Raw genomic sequence first — 23781 nt, 5'->3', positions numbered from 1 at the left:
ACTTTTTACTTTATTTTGGGTGAAGGCATGAAAATGTTGGTTTGTTCTTTTAAGGAGATTTCTGAAATCATGAACCCCCCAAAATGATACACTGACTACTTTCAGTTCCAATCTCAGAATTATAATTTTATCCCTCTGTCTTTTTCAAAGCTCTGCCAATATTAAGTGATTAAGCTTCAGATTTTAGTAGAGCTTTTCTAAAAGATTGTCAAGATTAATTTAGATGCAGACTTCACAGAGTTTGCTCATCCTTAATTTGAAAGCAAGCAGTATGTGACAGAAATTAAGAGGAGCTTTCTAATACTGGCCTGGTGCAGATGTAAAGTCTCTGGATTTCCTAATCATTTCTGAGGCTCACCAAGCCCCTTCCTCCTCTTGTCTTCCCCATTCCTTTTAGGCCTGTGACCCAGGACTATAATAAAACTTATAAGTATTTTTTTGACCCATGCTACATTCCAGTTTATTCTATTTCTGGAAACAGGCGAATGCCCACTCTCCACCAAAGCATGGTGGGCTTCCTTGAGATACCGACTCAAGATCTCAGTATTCGGCCTGGGGAAGGGATTATTAGTACATTTAACCAACAATAAGTTTGTCAGCCCATGGCTAAAAACTATGGTCTGAAAAGCCACCTCGATTGGACTGCCATCATCCCTCTTATATCATCTGGGTTCCGACACTGCCCTTGAATCCCTGAGGCAAAGGCTTTGGGACATCTTACATAGTGACCTGCGATCCCAATCTTATGTAATTTGTATCCCAGTATCAGCTGGAATCCAATACAGGTACAATTTTCAGATACCCTCATACCTTAGGAATTTCTCTGTACCTACCTATCGGGGTTTATTTACCAAAGCCAGACTAAATGTATTTCCCTTGGAAGTTCTAAATGGCAGACTGAGAGGCATCCCCTATCAGAATAGGCTTTGTTTATGTTCCCAGGACATCAATTGTATGAAGCATATCCTACTGCATTGTGGGCAGTATGAGCAAGCAAGGGATCAACTGATCAAACCCTTACTGGCAAATTTGCCAGGAAAATCCAAAGCCTCCCATATTAAATATCTTTTGGAAGACAGGTCAAATGATATTACACTGGCCATGGCAAAGTTTCTTTCGGACGCTATAGGAAACAGAGATCATTATGCCCTGGATAAAACAAAATGACTGCCTTGGTTTCTTCCATCTGTCTGTCTGGTCTTTAACTGTATCTTGTTTTGAAATTGTTTTGTGGGTCTTTGGACCGCAATAAAGTATTGGTTTATTTTGGGATACTAAAATGCCCCACCCCACTCCCCAAATGTGATGTCTGTAGATATTCGCTTTCCTGGATCAGTTATTGCTTGAAAAATAGGATGGAACGTTTTTGCAAAAATCAGAATTTCTTGGGGCAGTCCCCCCCCCCCAGGCTCTTTTTGGTTTTCAAAAGAACATTTCTAAACACTTACATCTTCATCATTGGATGAGGTTTCAATTACTACAGTATGTTAAGATTAACTGGTACAAATTGACATCCCAGCAGCAAATTCAAACGCTCCAGAAACATTCTGTACAATTTTTGTGCCAGATACAAAGCTGTAACGTTAAATGAAATTCGGGGACATTATTTGCTTCTATGCAGGTATCAAAAGCTAAAATATGAATGGAGAATCTGTAGAACTGAGGCTCCCACTATATTTGACTATTGACCATGATGGCTGAGTCTTATGGGAGTTGGAATTCAACAACCTTTGGAGGGCCACAGGTTTTCCATCCTGTCCTAGGATGACTATGCAATAGGTCTACTTCTGTGTAGATTCTGCAGTGAAAAGAGGACTGGGGATCCAAGATCTGGATCCCAAGTTCTCTTGGTACAGCATGTTGGAAAACGTCCTGGAGTGTCCCTGCAGCCCCCAAAGTCTGAACGTCCTCTGGTATGCGCAGCTCTGGAAAAGGCATTTCCCTTCTTCTCCAGTGCGCTTCAGCGACATATATCAAATGATATATGCACACTAATCTTCTAGCATAACACAGCAAGAAGTATGAGACATTGTAGAGCTAATCTACATATTTATTTACACACTATGTACAGACAAAGGAATCATGGCGTCTCTCTCTCTCCAGCTCCAAGAGAAGATATGGGCAGAAGTAAAAGCAAAAGTACAGTACAAATAGTACATACAGTGGAAGAGATAAGACTGTCTTCTGTTCCCACACTCTTCCCCAGACAAGCATGTGATTTACACCAATCTCATCTGCAGCATCAGAGGTGTGAAATGCTAACACAGAGTGTGTTATATCTACATTAGCTAAACAGATTTCATTGAAGGCTAGTGATAACCTAATTCACCGAACCAAGATTTTGGCAGCTTCCATGTCACACATTTGCAGACATATTTATAATGTCTTCCCTATAAAGAGCCGATTGAAACAGTTCTTACATGCTGAAGGCATATAAGAGCGCCAGGGAGAAGAATATGCTAAAGAGATTTGGGGTGAGAATGCAGCCCTGCTTCGCACTGCTCTTTAGAAATAATAAGAACAAAACTATTATTAAAAATAATAGTAATAATAAATAATAAACTGGCTGGGGCTGATTGGAGTTGTAATCCAAAACATCTGGAGGGCACCAGGATGGCAAAAGCTGTTCCTCCTGCAGTATGTGGTCCTCCAGATGTGTGGTAGGAAGATTTATTTCATCACCAGTGAAATACCATCAAGCACTGGCACAGACAGGGCAGCTTTCAAGCCACAGTGCAAGTTTCTTCCAGCGTTGGGTAGTTTTTTTACGAGACAAATGTTGGGCTTAAAGTGGGTCCTCAGGGCAGCATATGGCACAAGTTTTATAAGAACAGCAGGTCCTTTCCTTATTTATCCTCTTTTTCCATACTGCTTTAAGTGCATCTAGAAGTCCAAACACATGGATATTATTTCTGAAGGAGGTTTGCTTGTAAAGAACTGAAAGCAATAAGGTGTTTTTCACTAAAACTCTGAGCACAGCCAAGCAGTGGAGCAGAACTAAAGTGCCAAAGTATCAAGCTGTCAATTTCATACTCCCCATTTTAATAAGTTTGGTGTGTTTTTTTTGCCTCGGTCAGTTGACTTTCTATTTTTATTTAAAAGTCTGCATAGGATTGGGATGGCATTTTGAGAATTTTAACATTGGGTGTGAAAGTTTAATAATCACTTCTCAGCCAGGGTAACACCGAGCAATGACTCTGGACTTTTTCTCTGGACTGAGTTTTTCTTAGGAATTTTCTCTGGGGTGTCTCCTGTAGTGTTAATATGCCCCAGCCGAAGAGGAAATCAGTGAGAAGTGTTAAATAATGCTTGTGCCTTTTCTGTCACATTTTTTTTAAAAAATGGTTCACTGGTTTTACACAGAAGGAAATCTGAATAATGGAAATGAACTTTTCCTTAACAAGTCTGTGGGGATTTATATAACATACCTTAGGCCTACTTACAGGTAGTAAAGTGATTTTAAATTAGGTATTCACTGTATTCAATATTTTGATTAGTAGAGCCTTCACTGATTCTTTACTATCATTATAAAGTTCAGGGACATCTATGGAGCACTCACTTTAATGCTAATGGTTCCTACAGCTGGAGAACCCATGCATATCAATAAGGGATTGTACTGGAAGCTAGATGTGATTCAATGTGAAAGTCAGCTAAGTTCAGAATTAAGCATGAGCTTCAAAATATTTAAATAGCAGACAGCAAGAAAAATGACATGTCGTTAGTGGCCAGCTGTAGTCTCTACAGAAGGTAGTACAGTAAAGATTAGAGATGCTATCACATTTAAGAGTCACATATTGAAAATTAATTTCCAGATATCACCACCTGCAGTGTCAATGGCATCTATTTTAGATAAATTAAGGGTGAAATCCTATGCACACTTACTTTTGAGCAAACATACATAGCATGGCATGGCATGGCATGGCATGGCATGGCATGGCATAGCATAGCATAGCATAGCATAGCATAGCATAGCATAGCATAGCATACATAATAATGGACCCAAACAGTTTAGCTGTGGGGGTGGGGGTGGAAGTAGTAAAGAATGAAAAACACAATCGGCACTGGATAAAAATAGACCACAACTTTATTAATTACAATGTAACAGGTTGGGCATAGGCACTGGGCATATGTCCACATGATCAACCAGCTCGTTGTTTGACAGCAGGGGTTGACAATTGCTGAGATTCACCATGGTATGAGCCCTTACTGCTCGCAAGACACAGGAGCCGTGGTTGGCTGAGCACCCCTCTCGAGCGGCTGCCATTTAAAGCCACTCATCGTCTCTCGTTCATTCCCCTCCCCCCAAAAATATAGTCCGCCCCCCACAAGGTCAGAGGGACAGTGGATTGGCCCCCTGCTGAAAAAGTTTGAGGACCCCTGGCCTAATGCCTCCTATGCCACCAAAGATGGCAGTTTACCAGCTTGCTGACAACCCTATTGCTCCTGCAACCATTCTCAAATACCATTTGAGATGTCCGTAAGCCAAGCGTTGGTACCCTCTGCATACAGGTGTACACCACCAGGCCACTGCAGTTCTTCATTTTTGTATGAAATAGAGGAACAATGAGAAATTCTTGCTCCTGCTCTATTTCTTTTTCAGTCTTGGGGCAAACCAGTGCATATATATTTATACAATAACCATAAATTATCTGTTCCCTGACTTTCTGTGGAGATGGGTCCCTGGTGGATATTCTGAGGCATATCTTCTGAGAAAGAAGGCTACTCATTGGATGAATCTGTGCACAGAACCCACAACTCCATTTGGCCTTGTGAGTACCTATGGCTTTTGCCCCTTCTCCAAAGGGCTCACCCCGGGAGAATATTGGCAGAATATTTCCCACAAGGTTCTCCTACCTTCTTCCCAGTAAATTGCAAACTAGGAGAACTTCTTTTATTTCTTCTTTTATCTCATAATAATATAGCTCAGCACTAGCTTCCGTAACTAAGAACAGTGGTTCCCTGAAAAGATGTAGAAACAATTTGGAAGGAGACATGTATATTGGGCAATATTTTCTAAATGAGATAAATATGCATCAGTATAATGAGAATGGCAATTAGGTTGTAGGGCTCTGCCCTTGGCAGTTTAGGTTGTCCCCAAAAACTTTTGAAACATGGAATTCTCAAATCCATTGATCCCACTCTCTTAACTTTTCAGCAATGGCAGCAGCTGAATAAGATCATGTGGTTTCAATCTACAGCTACATAACCTGGTGTTTATTATAGTTATATAATTACAGGTTCTGCAACAAACACTGTTGATGCTTTCAGTTTTCTTTTATTTCTTATAGCTGCCACCTGTATTTTCGCTGCTTCTTTCATATGGATATGCTATTTTGCGTTCTTACCAAAGGCCTGCCTAATAGCTAAAAAAACCAACACAATACATCCCAGTACTATACATATGATTACCTCTGCCCAAGACAGTTATAATTCTGACTTGTCAAATAATTCACAAAAGGCTGGGAGTTGGCTGTTCCTGTTCTCTGTAATGTCCATCTGTGGGGCAATTTAGGGCTTTCCTGAAATGATGAATTGGTATGTCTGCTAGGAAACAGCTTGTTATAGAGAACTGTAGCACATAAAAATGAAAGCCACAGACTCTGCAACAGAGGCCACAGGTGGTAGCAGGTAATAAGACATCTGCGGATGTTAAGGATTTTGAAGTATTTGACTTTTTTAAAAATGTCCTTTTCAATAGAGCCACGAGTTTTCTTACTGGGATAAGGTCTAATTTGCCAGAGGGTCTGTTGTTTTAGAAGATATAATGTTAAGTTTCAAAGCAAAGCAAACCAAGACCTTCATTGTAAGTGTTCTTTTCACTAGATTTACTCTGCTGGCTTCTAATGAAAGGAAGAAACTGCTTTTTGTTGGCAAAGAAAAGGCAAATGATCTGGTTTAGTTAAAATAAACTTAACACATAGCTTGGTGGTGTTTGAAAATGTTATCAATGCAAACTGTAATCCAATTAAGCTGTGTGTGTTTATGCAAAAGATCGGTGCATACAATGAGGGCTTTATCACAAGTCTTATAGCCAACCAGTCTCCAAAGAGTGGTGCAGATCTTTCCCTATAAGAAATGCCAGTGTAAGATCTATTTAGGGGAACTGTGATCCTTAACTGCATACACAGTTATGCATCTGCAACTCCTCTAGCTCACTGCCACAACATAACTGGAACTTCTGCAAGCAAATTACAGTCTGCACATGTGCAGAAGGTTGCATAAACCTTGGGATCTGACCAGACCTCCAAAATGGATACCGTCTGCAGCCGGAGGTACCACTGTATATAAGTTTGCCTATGGATTCTGATGGAAGAGTTACTGTGAGATTCCTTGGATTTTGTTGGGTCATCTCCCAATGAAGCATGCATTTGCATAGCAATAAAAAAGGGAAGGGGAGGGTTTTAAAGTACAATACAGTGGTACCTCGGGTTACATACACTTCAGGTTACATACACTTCAGATTACAGACTCTGCTAACCCAGAAATAGTACCTCAGGTTAAGAACTTTGCTTCAGGATGAGAACAGAAATTGTGCTCCATCGGCACAGCGGCAATGGGAGGCCCCATTAGCTAAAGTGGTGCCTCAGGTTAAGAACAGTTTCAAGTTAAGAACAGACCTCCAGAATGAATTAAGTACTTAACCCGAGGTACCACTGTAAAAACAAAATAATCAAGATGATATGTAGGCTGATTGGTTGGTGTGCCAGAGAAGCAAGATCTACCTTATAACCTACCTTCCCATAAATTTACCCACAAAGACCCTAAACCTTCCCTAGGTTTCCTCTCACTCTCCCAGTGTGCAAGTCTATATTCACATTGGGAATGGAGGTTTTGTAATCTAGATTAGGTAGAGGCTGAAACTGTATTTAGCATGAGCTAAAAATGCGAGTAGGCATCAGGGTGTGCATGCAAACCTTGCCCCAAACATCCCTGCATGTGGCTGTTCCACTTCAGCGTTTTCCAGCTTATCAAGATTTTCAGTCATGGGGCAGATTTAAAGCGCATTTAGCTAGACATACTCTGAAGCCCCTTCATACCTCCCCTATCAGTGCAGGAAGATCTAAAGTGTATCCAGCACATGTGAAGACCCTGAGGCAAGGCTTACATGTGCACCCTGCCTTCTCCCCACTTTTAGCCCACAGGTTTTGGGCAAATGCCTGCATAGCCTAGGCTTTTATAAATCTTTGCTTCTATTATTGATATGCTGGTGTAAGAAGCCAATGAGACAGCCTTCTATTTTTGCAAGGTTTATCTAACTTCAGCTGTCTGTATTGTTTTTAGTCCTTGTTAAAGCTTAGCAAATTTCAAGTACTATTCCTTTCTCCCCCACTTGGCTTGGGAATGATAATTCATAAAGTTTCAGTGGCTTTAAAGAGAGAATTGTGACCAAGTTGGCTACACTTTTTGTGAACCTTTGGGAAAGCAATCCCCCTTGGAAGAAATAACAAGTGGATACAGTAGGTGACCATCGCGTAGACAGCTGGATGGAATAGTACAAAGAAGCCTTTCTGACAAGAAATTGGCTCAATTAGGCAGCAATTTTCACTAAATCATATTGGCCCTTTAGGTGTTCAGCTGTATCTTCAGATATCGGAGAAATAGCTGTAAGCAATCAAGTGACCTGTCTCACACTATAAACAAGAAAGATGGGGTCACTGCTCTGGCTGCCAGAGATTTGGGGATTTGCTCTTAGGTTTTTCAATTCTTCCAGATGTATGTCTGGAAGCTTTACAAGGAGTTATATTTGATTTTGTTCTCCCAAGTTATTTGCTGCAATTTTCAAAAAAGTATCCTGTAGTCCCTGTTGCAGTCCTAACATACATAAAACATCTGGCCATTCAACTTCAGACATTTGTTTATGCTGAGCAGCATGAGCTTGGAATCACTGCAATAGAACAAGTTTCTTGCTTCACATGGGTGTATAAGTGTATCTAGTTCTGTTGATTCACTTCAGTCGCATGAGAGGCCCTTTCTTGATGCCTTTCTTGTGTAAATAAGAAAACTTACTATATTATTTGGTCATAATATAGTAAAGTTTATATACTAGCTTACAGCTATGCACTGTATATGTCAAAGCCTTGTAAGTGGAAATAAGTAATTATGTTCGACGGATTCCAAGTCCGTAGGTACATAACAGCTTCCAACTGTAGATTTTGGAGCAGCCAAAGGAAGTAAAGGAGATCAGTGCTTATTTTAAAAGAGAAATATTTGTTGAGGTGAGCCTGTTTTCAGTCTACAGCATACTGCTGTTTGATATTAAGTGGTTTATCAATGCCTTTGAATAAATAAATAAAATAGCAACCACTTTAAGGCTACTGAGCTAACTTATACTAAAGAACCGTATTGCCCATTGGCACTGCCTCCTCTCATAGTCATCCTGTCTCCTGTCCCAAATCATCGAGCTTTATTTGAAAAGTTGGAATTCACACACTTATTGAAGTAAGGAAGATAAATTAATTTGTGGTTAATAAATAAAGACAGGTTGTCAGATATGGTTAGGGATGCTTTACAGATGTTGCTCAGATTACAGCTGTATGTAGGATATTGTGTACAGTGGGATCCAGTTGGTGCATTGGTGACGTCCTCCACCCTGATCTGAAAGGTCTGAGGGAGCCAATTTTCAGCTTTTGCCAGAGGCTGCATGGGGGAGAAATATGCAAATATCACTTTCCCTCTTCTTTCATTGGTGGAGGCATCCACCAGACCAAAAGCCTTTACATATGTAAATAAATACGTGTGCATGGCTATGTGTGACTATTTCCTCATCGGTATCCTTTGCAAGAACATGCCATGATTTTTCTTTAAGAAAAAAGATTAGTTGCAAATATCTAATCTACAGCTGTTTCTGTTTTAAACTGCTTCTTTTAAAATGATTCTGATATAAAATGAAACAGCATTGATTTTTAATTTTATGTATGGGTGGGGAGCTATGCATTAATTTGTTTGTGGTTGTGCATTCTTTCACTTGTTTTGAGGTGCTCTGCAAAACAGGATAGAGGATACTAATACAAGCATTAAATAAAAAAGAAATAAGGAATCCAGCTTTCCTGCCCAGGATAAATGTGTGAAAACAGAGGTGTTTAAGAGTCTGAGAAGACCCTGTAACAGAGACTTACACTGGCCTTGAAGACCCACATTTTTGTTGTGGCTTTCATTGGCTAATTTTTAATTGAGCTGTGGAGACAGCGTTGTGGTCTGGTTTTTGGAGTTTTCCCTTATGCTGGGCTACTGGCTGCTTTTGTACTAACTTTTTTATAGTATTGTTTTGATAGTAATATTTTAAATGGGAAATTTTTTTGGGGGGGGGGAATGTTGTAAGCTGCTTTGTGAAGGATGCATTTTAAAACACGAATTAGAAGTTTGTTAAACAAATAAATATCACATCATTCCAAAGACTATCAGTTCAGTAGTCATAGAATTTTTGTAGAGTTGGAAGGGACCTTGAGAGTCATCTAGTCCTGCCACAGCCATCAACCTTCTGGTTAATAGCCAGACACACTGACCCATTGCGCCACCTGAGGTATTGCTACTTTTATGTATATTGGATTGGTTCCAGAATAAGTTAGTTACATTTAGGTACCATTGAAATAAATGGGCAAGATTAGTCATTGCTTAGTTCTCATTGAAATCAATGGAACTTAAGTTCAAACAACTTAGTCTGGTTCATCCCATTCTCAGGAAAATTGCCAGAAGATGCATACAGAAAGTCTATTTCTAAAGTACACCCGGGCAGAAGTCTAGCATTTGCCACAAAAAATTAACAAACTTTGTTTCCACTGGCTACCATTGTGCTGTTACATCACTGGCTTAAAATGTCTCCATATGGGTTATATATGATTACTGTGGCTTTCAGCTGCTATATTTTATAATATGCTTGCATGTATTTTTTATTATTGATATTCATGCTCTCTCAGCTTCATCTTGGATGAGGATGGACAAAGCTCAATGAATGTAAAAGTATTTCTTTTCAAAAACAAAATAAAGCAAACGCTGGACATAAGTCAGCTGTATAGGCTAATGTTTGCATGAACTACTGCAGGGCCAAAGATTCATCCTATTTACAGTTGTACTAATCAGGACAATTATTTAATGATAATATGTAATAGAACACACATAATGACGATTGGTTATCGTGGCCATGGGTCTGTATTTATTAATCTACACAGCTGAGCGATGGTAATTTTAAGCTACTTTAAAAACAAATAATAATAATAATCTCCAGTTATATTTGTTCTAAATACATGAAGTGGAACCAACGTGCTTTATATCTCTAATTAAGAAAATGAAAGCGCTTTCCTGACTTTGTTTTGCTGTGGTTCCTTGAGTGCAAGATTCTTTTTTTCTTTTTCTTTACAGATTTCCTGATCATCACTATCTATTTTATTTTCACAGATTTTGTTCCTTCATTTCCTGATTAGAGTAATTCACACTCGTGGAAAAATGAGAGAGAGCTATCCAAACAAATGTAAATTGACTAATTTTAGGCAATTATCCTGTCAAATGATTACGTTTGCTCACATTATGAAAGGAAATTGAACAGCACAAACAGTGGTTCATTACGGCTGTGTGTAGGAATGTGTGTGTAGGTTGAACTGCATACACATAAATAACTATAATTTGTTATTAATGTTCTATAGTGTGTTTCAGTGCACAGTGTTATTTGTTAGTATCAGTAGTCTCTGGGTTACCTATGGATTTGATTCTTCAATATGCATTGCTAGAGTGGCCAGATGATTGATTGATTGATTGATTGATTGAGGTGGCTTGACCTGGTAGCAGTGTTGAGCTGGAGGGGGCCAAAACAAGTGAAGCTTAATGCACACAAGGTAGCGGTCTTTCTTGCGAAGAACAGGAATTTGGTGTGTTTTGGATGGGGCAATACTCCCCTTGAAGAAACAATATTATTATCTATTTATTAAACTTCTATACCACCCTTCATTTAAGGATCACGGAGCACAATAAAAAAGCACAAAAAAATACATAACATAGTAACAAACAAAAACCAATAAGCCCACACACAGTTTGAAAGGCCATAACTAGGCAAAGGCCTGGGAGAAGTCAAATGTTTTTGCCTGGTGCCTCAAGTCATGTAACAAAAGGTACCAGGCGAGCCTCCCTGGGGAGAGCATTCAGTAAGCAGGAAGCTGCTGCAGAAAATGCCCATTGCCATCCTCCAGACCCCTCGTGGAAGTAAGCACATGAAAAATGAACTCAGTAAAATCATTGAGTTATTTGAAAAACACCCAAAAACCCTAAAATGACCAAGGCGTCGCAGTTTCTCTCTCACACAGACACAATGATTTTAGTTGTTGCTGTCTTGTAAAAAGGAAGGAAAAGTTATGAATTTTTATTGAGTGACAATTGAAAACAGGGCCCATTATCCTTTTTTTGTCTGCTTCATAGTGACATTTCAGTGGAATTTCATGTTGTCTTAACAAGCTAAAGGATATTAAATAAATATCTGGGGGGGGGGGTGTTAGGGGGATGATTTACCTTTTCCCACATGTAAAATGGTTGTGTGAACGCTGCCTGAATTTAGATGGTGACTTTTTATTAAATCTTTTGAACCGTTGTCACTTGATTGACTGCAGTGATTTCCAAGCAAAAGATGGAAAGGACTGAAAATAAATATTCTTCAAACCCATTTCCAGTATTTAATACAACAGCAGACACATCCTTTGGAACTGAGCAAATCGAGTGCCTAAATACAATTGACAAGGAATAATAATATTTTATTGACTGGGCAATTGGTCATTAATTATTACAGGGTGATTTAGGAGGCAGATCTGGAGGATTAGAGGATGCCACTTCATATATAAACAAATGGCAATGATTTGAAACTTAATTAAATTCAGATTTTCTTTCTCCCCAAATGTAAAGTTCCTTACCCTGTTGGTTCAAAAATTACCTACTGTAACATATCAGAAAGATCAAGAAAAAATGCTCAGTCTATAAATTACTGAAATGTTTGATCATGCAGAAGCTATGAGACACTTCTGTTACACATTTCCCTGTTTTTTTCTGCAGAAGAGTTCTCACCGCCATCTAGTTTCCCCAGCTTGTCAGCCTTTTCCTTGCTTCTGTTTCCAGCTTTCCCAGTAGCATGAACTGGTGAGACCATCAGCCAGTCAGGAGAGAGTGGAGTTTAAGTGAGCTGCTGACAATTTAATAGTCAGATAGGGACTTTCTCTCTGGGTGTGCTGATGAGGTCTCTGTCTATCTGAGTGGCACTCAGATAGGATACAGTACTCTGTCAGCGGAGACAGATAGTGAACTAGCTCTCAGAGATAGGGATTGTCTGTGGGCAGACAAAGTTGGACTCTTGAGTGGGGTTAGCTAGGCAATGCAAGCAGGTTTTGATTCCCTGAGGGAAAGTCAAATCCTTGGAAGGACTGAGTGGGTGTTGCTGTTTAGGAACATTGATCACCATTTTAGATGGGAAGAGTCTACCTGAGACTTGGTTGGAAAACAGTGCTGATTAAAAGTTTATCTGTTAAGAGTTTACGGTAAACTAAGTTTTGTGCCTCACTTGCAAAACCATCAAGCATTAAACCCTTATAGAGTGTAATTAAATAAAAATACAGTTTTGTCCTCCTCCTTGGAACCTTTGGGTGGGGATTAAGTGGATGATACACAACTTCAAGGCCCCTGCCCTTGGGATTATTTATCTTTAAATCAGACTCGGACTAAACAGTCCTTCAATGGATTAATCCAGTTTATGATTGGTACAGCCCAGGAGCACATCTACTCACAGTTTTCAGCACGGGATGACTGTATATTTTGAGCTGCACTGAATCTGTAAAAAGGCCGTGTTTGTTACTCAAATCCCAACTGCTTGCATGTAGAAAGATTCTATTGAATTCTTCTATTAACATGTTGCACACCATCTATTTTGAAAGTTCGGAAGTTGTACCTTCCACTGAAGCATGTGCTGCTATACTTCATTCATTCAGGCAGCATAATGTGAAACACCAGTTCTTTCTGCTTGTTGCACATGGAGGTCTAGATTGCATTACGTTTGGTGGCAGACAGTGATTTGTGAATCCTTCTGATGGGAGTAGGGTGAATTGTATAGCATATAAGAAATTGTCTAAGGCACTTAGGGGTTGTAGGCAATTAAGTCCTACTCAGAGTTAAACCACTGAAATTAGTAACATTTGTTAATTTCAATGGATCTTCTCTGATCATGGCTAGTACTTGATTCAACCCAGAATTTTTGTTTTCATGCATGTATTATGTCGTCTCTGTGCATATCTTCATTATCTGAGTTGCTCTCACCTCTGTATTGTCATAATTATTGAAAATTGATTTTAAAACCCCATTAAACTGTAAATGGTTTTTTCTTCTTCTCTTCCCTCCTCCCCAATGAATTTTAACCAGATTCCTGCTGGGGGGGGAGTGCCTTTTGGGTACCTTATACAACCATATATAGCCTTCCTACTTCAAGCTGAGCTATAATTCATTCAGCAAAATAGTATACTGAGAATGATGACCATGAGATATAAAAGTAGGGCAGGCAATACAAGCTTTGTTGCTATGGCAATGATTTAATATCTGGTTTATATAACATTGAGGGTGACTTAATGCAAGGGCCTTTTAAAAACTGTATTAAGAAATACAACCCAGCTTGAGTTCTTAAATGTTGCATATTACTTTTCTTATGGTGATCTGAGTTGTAGTTCAGAGTATCTCCAACTTGCTAATCTTCCTTTTGTAGCCTGAATTAATGTTAAGACTTAAAAAAAACTCAGTAAATGTAAATTATTATAACTGCAATGCTCTTTCATTTCTTGTGAGTGCCAGTTTACGTGTGAGAGTGAGAGTCATTTTCATTCTCAGAGAATTTACTTCCAAACCCCTATATAACTCTTCACCATAGAAACTATACAGATTTGGCTTTAAAAAATCCTGTGTATTTTAAGGAACTAGCTACATCACTTACACAAACTGGCTAAATAGTCACTATTTCCCCCCAGGGAGTCTTGGACCAGTAGTTATACAATGACACAACACTATAGTTGCAGGATAGGGGGAGGAGTGGCTCTGATCCCTGGGGAAACCCAACCAGATGGGCAGGGTATAAATAATAATGAATAATTTAAATTCTTATTTTTTGGTAATTTTTATGCCCCTTTTGTTTCCTTTTTTACCTCTTGTTTAATTGAAATACTTTCAATGCAAAAACTATAAAAAGACAGCCTAGAGTGCCCTGTATCGTGAATATATTGAATGAGCAACTCAATAACCACTCCAGCCACATCCCAAGCCCTGCCTAGATTCTTGATTCTCCCCCTTCAGTCTCAGGAGTGAAGGTAGCAGCAAGCCCAGTGGGAAGCCTAGAGTTACCACAACACCAGAGCAGCAGGTAATACCAGGGAGAAGATCCAACTGCAAACAGTGACCCACAACCAGAAAATAAAAGATACTAGCAGTGAGGGTATATGTGTCTCAGTATCCTCTGAACTATTACTATTGAGCTATGTAATGTCTAGCTCACTTAGTCAGCTCCCAAACTCCCCAGTTTACCTGCTGCTCATCTTCATGCTTTATTTGTATTCTGGAAAATAAATAAGGAATGGAGAAGGTGATCAAAACCTGCTTTATATAAACCTGAAAAATGGTCATAAAACCCACCCCGTTGGTGCAAACTATCAAAATTCTCAGAATTCGTAAGAGATAGGAAAATATCTAGTATAGTTCTATTCATCTATGACCTTTTCGGCAACTATCCATGCCCTTTTTAGAAGGCCTTCTCTACACAACTGCAAAGGGAGGGCTAAATCTTGTCATTTGTGAGAATGCTTTGACAGATATTTTGACCTTTCAATTTACTTGTTGCACAGACCATGATTTGCAATTGACTCGAGATTTGGCATTTCGCCACAAAGTACCCATAATGAGCTTATCCTAAAGGGATTATACAGGCTGAAGAACTAAGATATCAAATGTATTTTGATACATACATATCAGTGTTTATAATTAATAGAAAATAAATTATAAGAGAAAGAAGCAATGTCTAATGGAGACCTTATTTAAAACCTTATGTTTAATACAGTGTGTTGTATAAAAGCAGTTGTAATTTAACTTCTTGTTGACTATGACTCACCACACATGAAATCGGGGGAACCCAATTTGCTTTTTTTCCTTGTGGCAAAATGGGTGGATTACTCACTGTGGTAATCTATGAGAAATGAACAGCTGTTCATAAGTGCTTTTGCTAAGATGTTTGCATGGCTTCTGAGAACCCCTGCATTTCTTTAATGTGTGACATGAAAAGCAGCCATCTGAAGCTGAATATACTAAATAACGTTAGAACAGAATTGAAGGATCGTACACTTTTAGTCCAATATCCTGTTTGTAACAGTAACTTCAAAGGAATTGTATATCACAGCCAGCAGCATTCTAAAGCTTGGAACATGAACATGTCCTGCAGTCTTGAATGATGAAATACTAGCATAGTCAAAAATAGTAGATCAGCCTTCTAATTATAACACTTTTACTGGGAAGTAACTTCTATTGATTTCAAATAAAACTACCTAATCATGGAACCTGGCAATCAGCAGAACAAGACACTAAAATATCTAACTGTCTTTAAACAGTTTAGTTTTTAATGGTGTAGTGGCAAGGAATTATCTATTGCTATGGGACAGAGTGAAATATATCACATTTCTGTACTCCCAAGTCTAAGTTAGAACAGTGAACCCAGACTTGTGGTTTCTCTCACATGGCCAAGACATGCCATGAGTTTGGATTTGGATTACTGCTAAACCCAAGCCATGGCTTAATTCTGGGTGGTGTGGCAGCAGCACAATCACATGAGGCACAAATCACCCATGGTATGCAGTCAATGTGCTTGCATGCTTGCACATGCATGCTTAGCCATGGGTTGGGTTAGATATGTTACATGCAAACTGGGCCAGAATTGTGAAGCTTGCAACTACTTGCATGCTTTACTTATCATAATCAGTGTCAATGTTGGGGAAATCTTGAGCAGAACGTCTAGCAACTCTTGGAATGTGGCATCTCCATTAGCCCAGTTGTGCTCATGATCCCCATTCTCATTGACCTCTAATCCACACCCAGGTGAGGTTGGGATGTATTTGTATGCAAGATGTATTTCTGTACTGTACACATTTTGGTAGATTTTAGTAAAATGTGCACTTTTGGTGCTGATCAACAAGTTATTGAAATAATCAGATTCCATTATAATGGGAAAGCGGTAGGCCAGATCATCTGTCGAGTTTCATCCTGGCCAAAGCATAATAATATTGATAACATCTGTGAATGAAGCCCTAATATGCTGAGACTTTGGAACCAGTTTTGTCACTGTTTCCATTGTCAAGAGGAAGAGATATTTTACCAGCAGAGAACATGCTTCACATGCAGAAATTGTCAAATAGCCACCACCAAATATATCCCCAAATGGATATTTGGTCCAGCCCTACTTTTGTCTGTTCATTTGTCAGATTAACAGTAATTGTTGGTGCTAGGATATAGTGTCTGTGGTTCTACTAAACCACTAATTTTGTAGCAGAAGGAAGGTTTCTTTATGGAAAATTGTGTGAAAAGTAGATGGTTATCTGTAAGTAGATAAGTGTAGTGGTACATGCTGAACTACAAAGGACACAATTATTGAACATAAGTCCCTTACATGTCAAGTTAAACACTGGGACAGAGGTCAATACTGAACAGTGATAATAAAAATCAGGCCTAAATTCTGAATTAAAAACATCAACTATTCGTTAGTTTTCAGGAATCCACAGAGGGTAAATGTCCTGAATTACAAAACATACAATCAATAATGGCTGTTCCATTTATACTTAGAAAACCAGCAAATGAGAAAATTGCAAAGATAGTGGTGACATTTCTTAGAATAGGCATAGACATGTTGTCAGTATATTATTGCCTTGGGCAAATCCTGAAGTGGGTATTCTTCCTCCATCTCTGCACAAGTCTCAATTACTGAAGCATTCTGCTTAGGTTAGCCTTTAGCTTGTGCAGGTTATATGATTAAGAGGATACTTTGTTCTTCGCTATGTTAGATGGGAGACACAGGAATTAGTCAAACAACAGCTTTCATGGAGTCCTGCCACACTAATTGAACTGCTCAGTGAAAACTAAAGATCTCTGAACCAATGTATCAGCCTTTCAAGAGATCTGGAACACCTTTACTACTGCTGTTGGCATCTCTGCTTGTAAACAATTCTAAATATATTTGGATTCATTGTGGAAAAGATCCCATTATCAATGCATTATAACATATACCTCTTTTGTAAGATAAATATGAATACCTATTTAGACTATAAAAAAAAAATATCGTGACCATTTCTCAAGGGTAGCAATACCTTCCAGACAGTTTAGTCTTCCTTATTGATATCAAATATTATTTGATTATATTTTACCATGTTTTAGTTTAAGGCATTTTAAGCCATCTTGAGTATATTTATTTTATTTTATTAATAAATTTCTTGTTACCCTTCAACTGAAGAGCACAATATAAAAACACAATAATACATAACACAATAATAAACAAAAATTAGTAACTCCCTCACAGTTTAAAAGGCCATAGATTGTTTCATTAGCCAAAGGTCTGAGAGAAGAATGTTTTTGTCCAGCTGATGCAGTTCAGCTGGGAGTGATGTGGCAGATGTTCCTTGGAGCTATTGAGTCAGAGCTTCAGTCCAGCGAGGAGCTGTTAAGTTGTGGGTTGACATAACAGACGGCACAGCGATTTCTCCAAGTAGCTCTTTATTTTGTAAGCTGGAATAGAACTGACTGCAAACAGCTCAGCCAGCCTGCTTTTATAGGCAGCCGGCTGTCAACATTGTAGCAACAACAGCCCAGAGTTTCCCGCCTAAAATAACTGACGCGGACCTGAGTGAAAACTATCTACAGACCTGAGTGAAAACTATATACAGTATTCCCCTGCTGGCCCAGGGTGAAACTTCACTACATAACAGGAGCCACATACCCTCAATCCACTGCAAAGGTGGATTTAGGGGAGCACAACTGGTCCGGTCGCACTGGGTACTGAGCTTTGGGGGTGCTGCAGGGGACACCACAACTGTGATTTAGAATGGAGCATGAGAAGCAATGGGGAGGCAAATTTTGGCATTGCACAGGGCACCACTGAAATTTGAGACCCCAAGGACCACTGGCAAGCAGTCAACTGGCTCTTCCTCCGATGCTCCTGGAGGACCTTTCTCTCACAGGGGTGCTGTGTATACATTTTGCATCCACATTCAAGATACACATTTTAATATAATTAGAAACAATAAATTCCTTCCTTCAAGGGGTTTGCATCAGAGGTTGCATCTGAAATTTGGCAAAGCAGAGTGTACTGAATGTGTTAATATTGCATGCAGTGAAAAACTTGTTGCATTTCTTTGTGAGGACCTACTTTATGCTCAACACAATCTGTTTGTACCAAAACTACATCAGAAAGGGTATACAATTATTTTCATACAGAAGATCCTCATTTGCCGAATGATTATGCACTAGGAAAAATACAGCATGGTGTATGACTGTATAGAATTCTGTATAGAAAATGTGTAATATTAGAAAGGAAGTCTATTTTATTAGATGAATAATACAATTCCTTCCTTTTTTGTTGAAAATAATGAGAAAAATGACTTGCATTTGTCCTGCCAAAGTAATATTCAAAACATATTATTATGCTGATATACTGTCAAATGTAGCAGGCATAGCTGTTAGACTGAAATCAAATGGTCAGTTGAACTTGATTTAGGTTATCATAAATATCCTTTGTAGATATTGTCAGTGAATATTTAACTAGTTTTGAAATCATAAGGCTCATATCTCAATGAATGTAAATTGCAGTGTAGTGATGCCTTTTCTTCAGTTAGAAGCTTTGACATTCACTAAGACTAAGGAGCTAGTGTTGTCTGTGACTTTGAGCTTCAGCTTGTCTTTTACAAAGACAGTTTTGTTTTTATTATCTCTAAAAGTGTCAAAATAGTAAGAGGATTAGGTTTTGGCTTTTTTCTCCCTCCAGTATGCTTTCTATGATTTTATGGGGATTAGATGCTCATTTTGCCATGCAAAAGAATTCATTTAGATTGTTACATCCAGTGAGACCCTTTTAAAAAAGATATTCTATGGCTGGGATAATGCCTGCAAGCTTTGCGTTAGGGCTGGGGAATTTTTTTCCCACCCATGGGCAACCTTATAGGAGCTGGATGCCAGTGATAGGTGGAGCCAGGGGGCAAAAAGTGTGTAGTGCAATAGATGTGACTTAACTTCATACGTCAGGCTATACTCCAGCCACACAAAAAATCACAGGGTTCTGCACACGCCCAAACACCACCCAGGCAAGCAAGAGGCTTTGTAGCTCAAGGGCATCTTTCAGTCAGACAAAGTACTTGAGGTGGGCACAAAGCAGGGGCAATGTGGGGTGTGTTCTGGCGAGAGTCCTGAGGCTGGGTAGAGAGGCCTGGAGCATTTGGCTCCCATCACTGATTGAAGACATATCGGCCAGGGTTCAGTACCCCTTGCGCTAATGATCCCATTGGTCTTTAAGGAGATTAATACCCAAATGTCTAAATATATAAAAATAGCCTTTAGAGACAGTACTTCCTTGGACACTCTTAGAAGAATGAATGCACAATTCTGAAATAATATTCCAAGTCAAGGATGCCTATGTAATTGTTACACTTGTATGGATCATATATTCTGTGTAGAAGCAAAACTTTGTCCATTTGGTACTCCCTGTCCCTTTTGACAAATATTAGTATGGCTGACAGATTGGTAAATGCCACGCTTTATTGGCTTCTCCTGTTAAAATTCAATTTTCTTACACTCCCTTGAACAATGCAATGGCTGTCCATGCAGAAATCCCTGAATACCAGGTGTAACATCTTGTTAGTGCCAACATCATTCTTAGATAACAGTGTTGCCACAGCTCCAGCTACTTAGGCTTCTAAAGTTGTCATATTGTACCTATAGCCCTTATCACACATCACTTCTGTTTTCAGGTAACTTGCTAAACAGAAAAAAGAAAACCTATTTCTTTATGTCAGGGTACCATGCATCTTTCTCGGAAAGCAACCTGTATTGCATACTATTGCTTCCTGGTGGTCTTCAAAATGATTGTCAGTTGTATCCAGTTTGCTGACTAAAGACTCTTTGATTCAGTGGAAGCTCCAATCAATATAATGGGCAAGGATGCAATTTTCACTCCCCTCTCCCCACTGTTTTGAAAGCATATCCCAAACTAGGGGTGATGGAGCTGAAGGGAGGGTGTAAATATTGGGGGGGGGGGAATGTTTAGTTTTCCTGTTCCACTAACAAATGCCCCTGCAGATACCAACAGCCTTCAGTTATCAAATGGGCATGATTGAATACAGCCTCCTAGGTTCAAATGTCAGAGTCTTGAAGTAATCTTGTGTCCAACAGATCCATAAATATCAAAAAGAAATTGACTGTCAAATAATGCAACTATTCTTCTGAAGACTTTTTTTTGTTCTTATGTTGAAAATCAGAAACCTGGGGGTGACTGAGGTCTCTCTATCTGACCCTCACCCCCCCTTCGCCACCCATCATCTGCTTCATATTCCTCAAGTGCTTTTGCTTAGCTGACTTGAAGTGTGAAGTATCTTCATTGCCTGGCGAGGAGGATGGAAAGTGTGTGTGTGTGTGTGTGTGTGTGTGTGTGTGTGTGTGTAGAAACTTCTGGCTTTAGTGTGGCTTGAATGTAGCCTGCTATTCAAAGAGTGTTATCGCATCCATTGCTCCACCCACTTTCACCTCTAGCTCCGCCCACCACTGCTGTGCAGTTCCCAGTTGATTCTCCAGAGGGAATGTGGCTCTTAGGCTGGCAAAGATGTTCCATCCCTGCCTTACACAGTAACTCATGAAGAGTCATGAGTGTGCTACAGCCAGCATGAAATTGTGGGATCCCATGCATAATAAATTATGTTGCCATACTTCTGAGTTGCTGCAGAAATTTTGCCTGCTAAATGCAGGATGGTATCAGAGTTCATTTCATCATTCACACTTCAGGCAACCTAATGTAATGTGACTTGATAGCTCCAAATCATGTGACTGGCTAATTTATTTATTTTGGGCATTTTTATTATATATAGTTTTTCCTTTTGGGTCATTTCATGTACCATCCTGCCCCAATTTTGTTACATGATAGTTTAAAAACGATGTTGTGATTGGAAAGTACATGCTGTGGCTCATAAGTCACAGAAGCATGGGAAGAAATAGAGAGTTGTTCCCATGCTCATTATAGTACTTTGTTCGTTCAATATACACATCTGTAAAGACTGCTGGCGTAAGGAAAAAGTGAAGGATAAGCACGGCAGCACGATTACTACTAAATGGCTTTTGTAAAACGTTTGTTCCCCTTATCAACAGATCGCAGAAGTGCAAACTAAAATCTAGGCTTTTAAAATAAGGAATATTGAAGTTCCTTGATAAGATCAGTACTGATGGAGAAATATCCCTCGAAAAACAGCCTTTCTACCCTTCAATATGCAACTGTAGGGGAGCTTTTATATTTTCCAGGTTACATCTTAGTGCATGTGAGCCACATTGACCCAACAGAGATGGTGATTTCCAGAATCCTTTGCAATGCACAGGAGATGCTTTGTAGCAGAGGAATTATTGTTAAAGTTAAAGTTAAAAGTGCTTAATGGGGAAGGAAGTTTGAAAACCAGTGGGCCATGAAATACTTATGTATTTCATTTTGGCATTGCTGTGATGGTTCTCCTCTACCTTTTCCCTCCACACCCATTTCCTTGTATGTTATGCCTTTTTAGTTTTTAAACCAAAGGGCATGGTTTATCTCATTTTTAAAAATTGATGTGAGTTGCTTTGGGAAACAATATTTGAGAAGTAAGATAGAAATAAAATTAATTCCAGGTGCTAGAATTATTTTGGTTTTGCAGACATTTAAAACTTCAATACATGTAAGAAAAAAGACTATTTCAGAGGGGCTGTTCTGTACCCTGCTCCTAAATAATGCATCGTGACAGAATAGATTTGTCTTGCTATGCTGTATAATCCTAAACCTGTAAGATCTCCACCATCCCCAGCTGGAAAAACCTTACATCGCAGGAGGCATAACACTTACTGTTTTTATATTGATTTATTATAGCCTTGTATTTTAAATGTTGTTGTAAGCCCCTCTGAGCAATGCAAATGCACTGGAAGGACCATATTTAAACCTCTCGGGTTGGCTGATAATAGATAAAGAACTCCCCGCCTTAAAGAATCTCCTCTGCTTGTTTTCTATATGCATAGAAATTCCACAGAATTTTATGTGTGGGCCATGCTGTCAAATCATTTACTGAAATGCTGTTAAGTCCTTAGTCATCAGTTTGATGATGCCAAGGAACTCAAGCATATTTTTTGCTGATAATTCAAGTATGAAATTCTGCATTTATACATTCTTGTAAATATGTATTTTTCATCGAGCTCTTTTTTAAAAAAAATCACGCTATCTCAGTAGTATAAGGTATAAGTATATAAATGCTGTCACTTTCCAGGTATTTAGAAGCATTCATGGGTTATGTGTACTGTTGGCAATCCTTGTTAAAAGTGTCTTGTTTACTATACTAGTAATTTTGTCACTCTGGGACATCATTTATTTTGGACTTGTGTTCTGTCAACATTTCTAATTGCCTAATTATCTGCTCTGTTGCTGAAATAATGCTTTAGAAATGAATGCTCCCCCTCCCCCCAATTTTCCCTACTTACGTGTGAACTTAATTTGCTCCTTACCTTATATTTGCAACGTTGAGATTTTTTAGTTCATTGAGATAAAGTTCATCAGATATATCAAAGATCGAGGAAATGATTTAATCAAGTCCAGCAGCAGCCCTCACAGAAATCTTTTCCCTGTGGGCATACCCTTTGGTAGCTCCATCTTTATCCATTATTAACAGTTTGAAATATCATTCCATTTTCTGCCTGCACTAATTTGCTGAGTTAGCTTCTGTTAATTATGACTTTAATCTGTGATTCAGAGCACGGCAGGGGGCAAAATTAACCAATTTCCACAGCAATTTTTTACTGTGCTGCTTCGTTCTCTTTTTTCCCCCCAAGTGACAGTGTGGAACAGAGCTGGTGTGAATACGTTGCCTACAAAGAGACCTGGGCATTACCACTTTGTTGCCTTTGTCTTTTCACTAACCATATTGCAGACTTGCACAACATTGCAAGAAAATACTTTATCTTAGATAGTATGCTCATGGATAGGAATTTTAAAGTTCTCAGAAGGATGGATCTGTGGTTTACTGTTATGTGAAATGTCTATTGCTTATGTTACTGTATTCTTGTGAAAATCTATAATATATATATATATATATATATATATATATATATATATATGCAGGCAAGGTAAATATAAGGAAGGACTTCCCATTTAAAAACAAACCACGAAGAACGCTGATTTGCGGCACTTTGTAGCCAGCTTCCCATGCTTCAGTTAAAGCCCAGGGAAAGACATGAGTTAATTCTATCCATGGGGCATTTTCATATCAGGAAAAGTCGGCAGCAGAGCGCTAGAGAAATGTTTAATGGAAAGAAAAACACATATATTGCAGTGATAAGTGCAACCTCCCACTTCCCAAAATTCTAAAGAAATTTTAAAGTGCCCTATGAATGAGCAGAAAGGTGGAAGCCTCTTTTTTTGGTGAAAGAAAACTTTTAAGAAATTAGAAGACAAATTTTGGTGCAACACTGATTTTCTATTTTGTATTCTTACTCACATCCTTATTGCCAGGAAAACTCAGAATAACCTAATATCATTAA

At 38.9% G+C, this 23781-nt stretch overlaps 1 protein-coding gene across 2 annotated transcripts in view; it reads left to right on the top strand.

Annotated features, from left to right (window-relative positions):
* The window catches only part of PRKG1 (protein kinase cGMP-dependent 1), a 630806-nt gene that overhangs the window by 457441 nt on the left and 149584 nt on the right, over positions 1-23781 (top strand). The window lies entirely within an intron of this gene.

The sequence above is a fragment of the Podarcis gaigeae genome (genome assembly GCF_964106915.1).
Source record: "Podarcis gaigeae genome assembly, chromosome: 5".
NCBI classification, from domain to species: domain Eukaryota; kingdom Metazoa; phylum Chordata; class Lepidosauria; order Squamata; family Lacertidae; genus Podarcis; species Podarcis gaigeae.
Note: the sequence above shows the minus strand (reverse complement) of the source record. Positions and strands in the feature narration are given on the sequence as shown.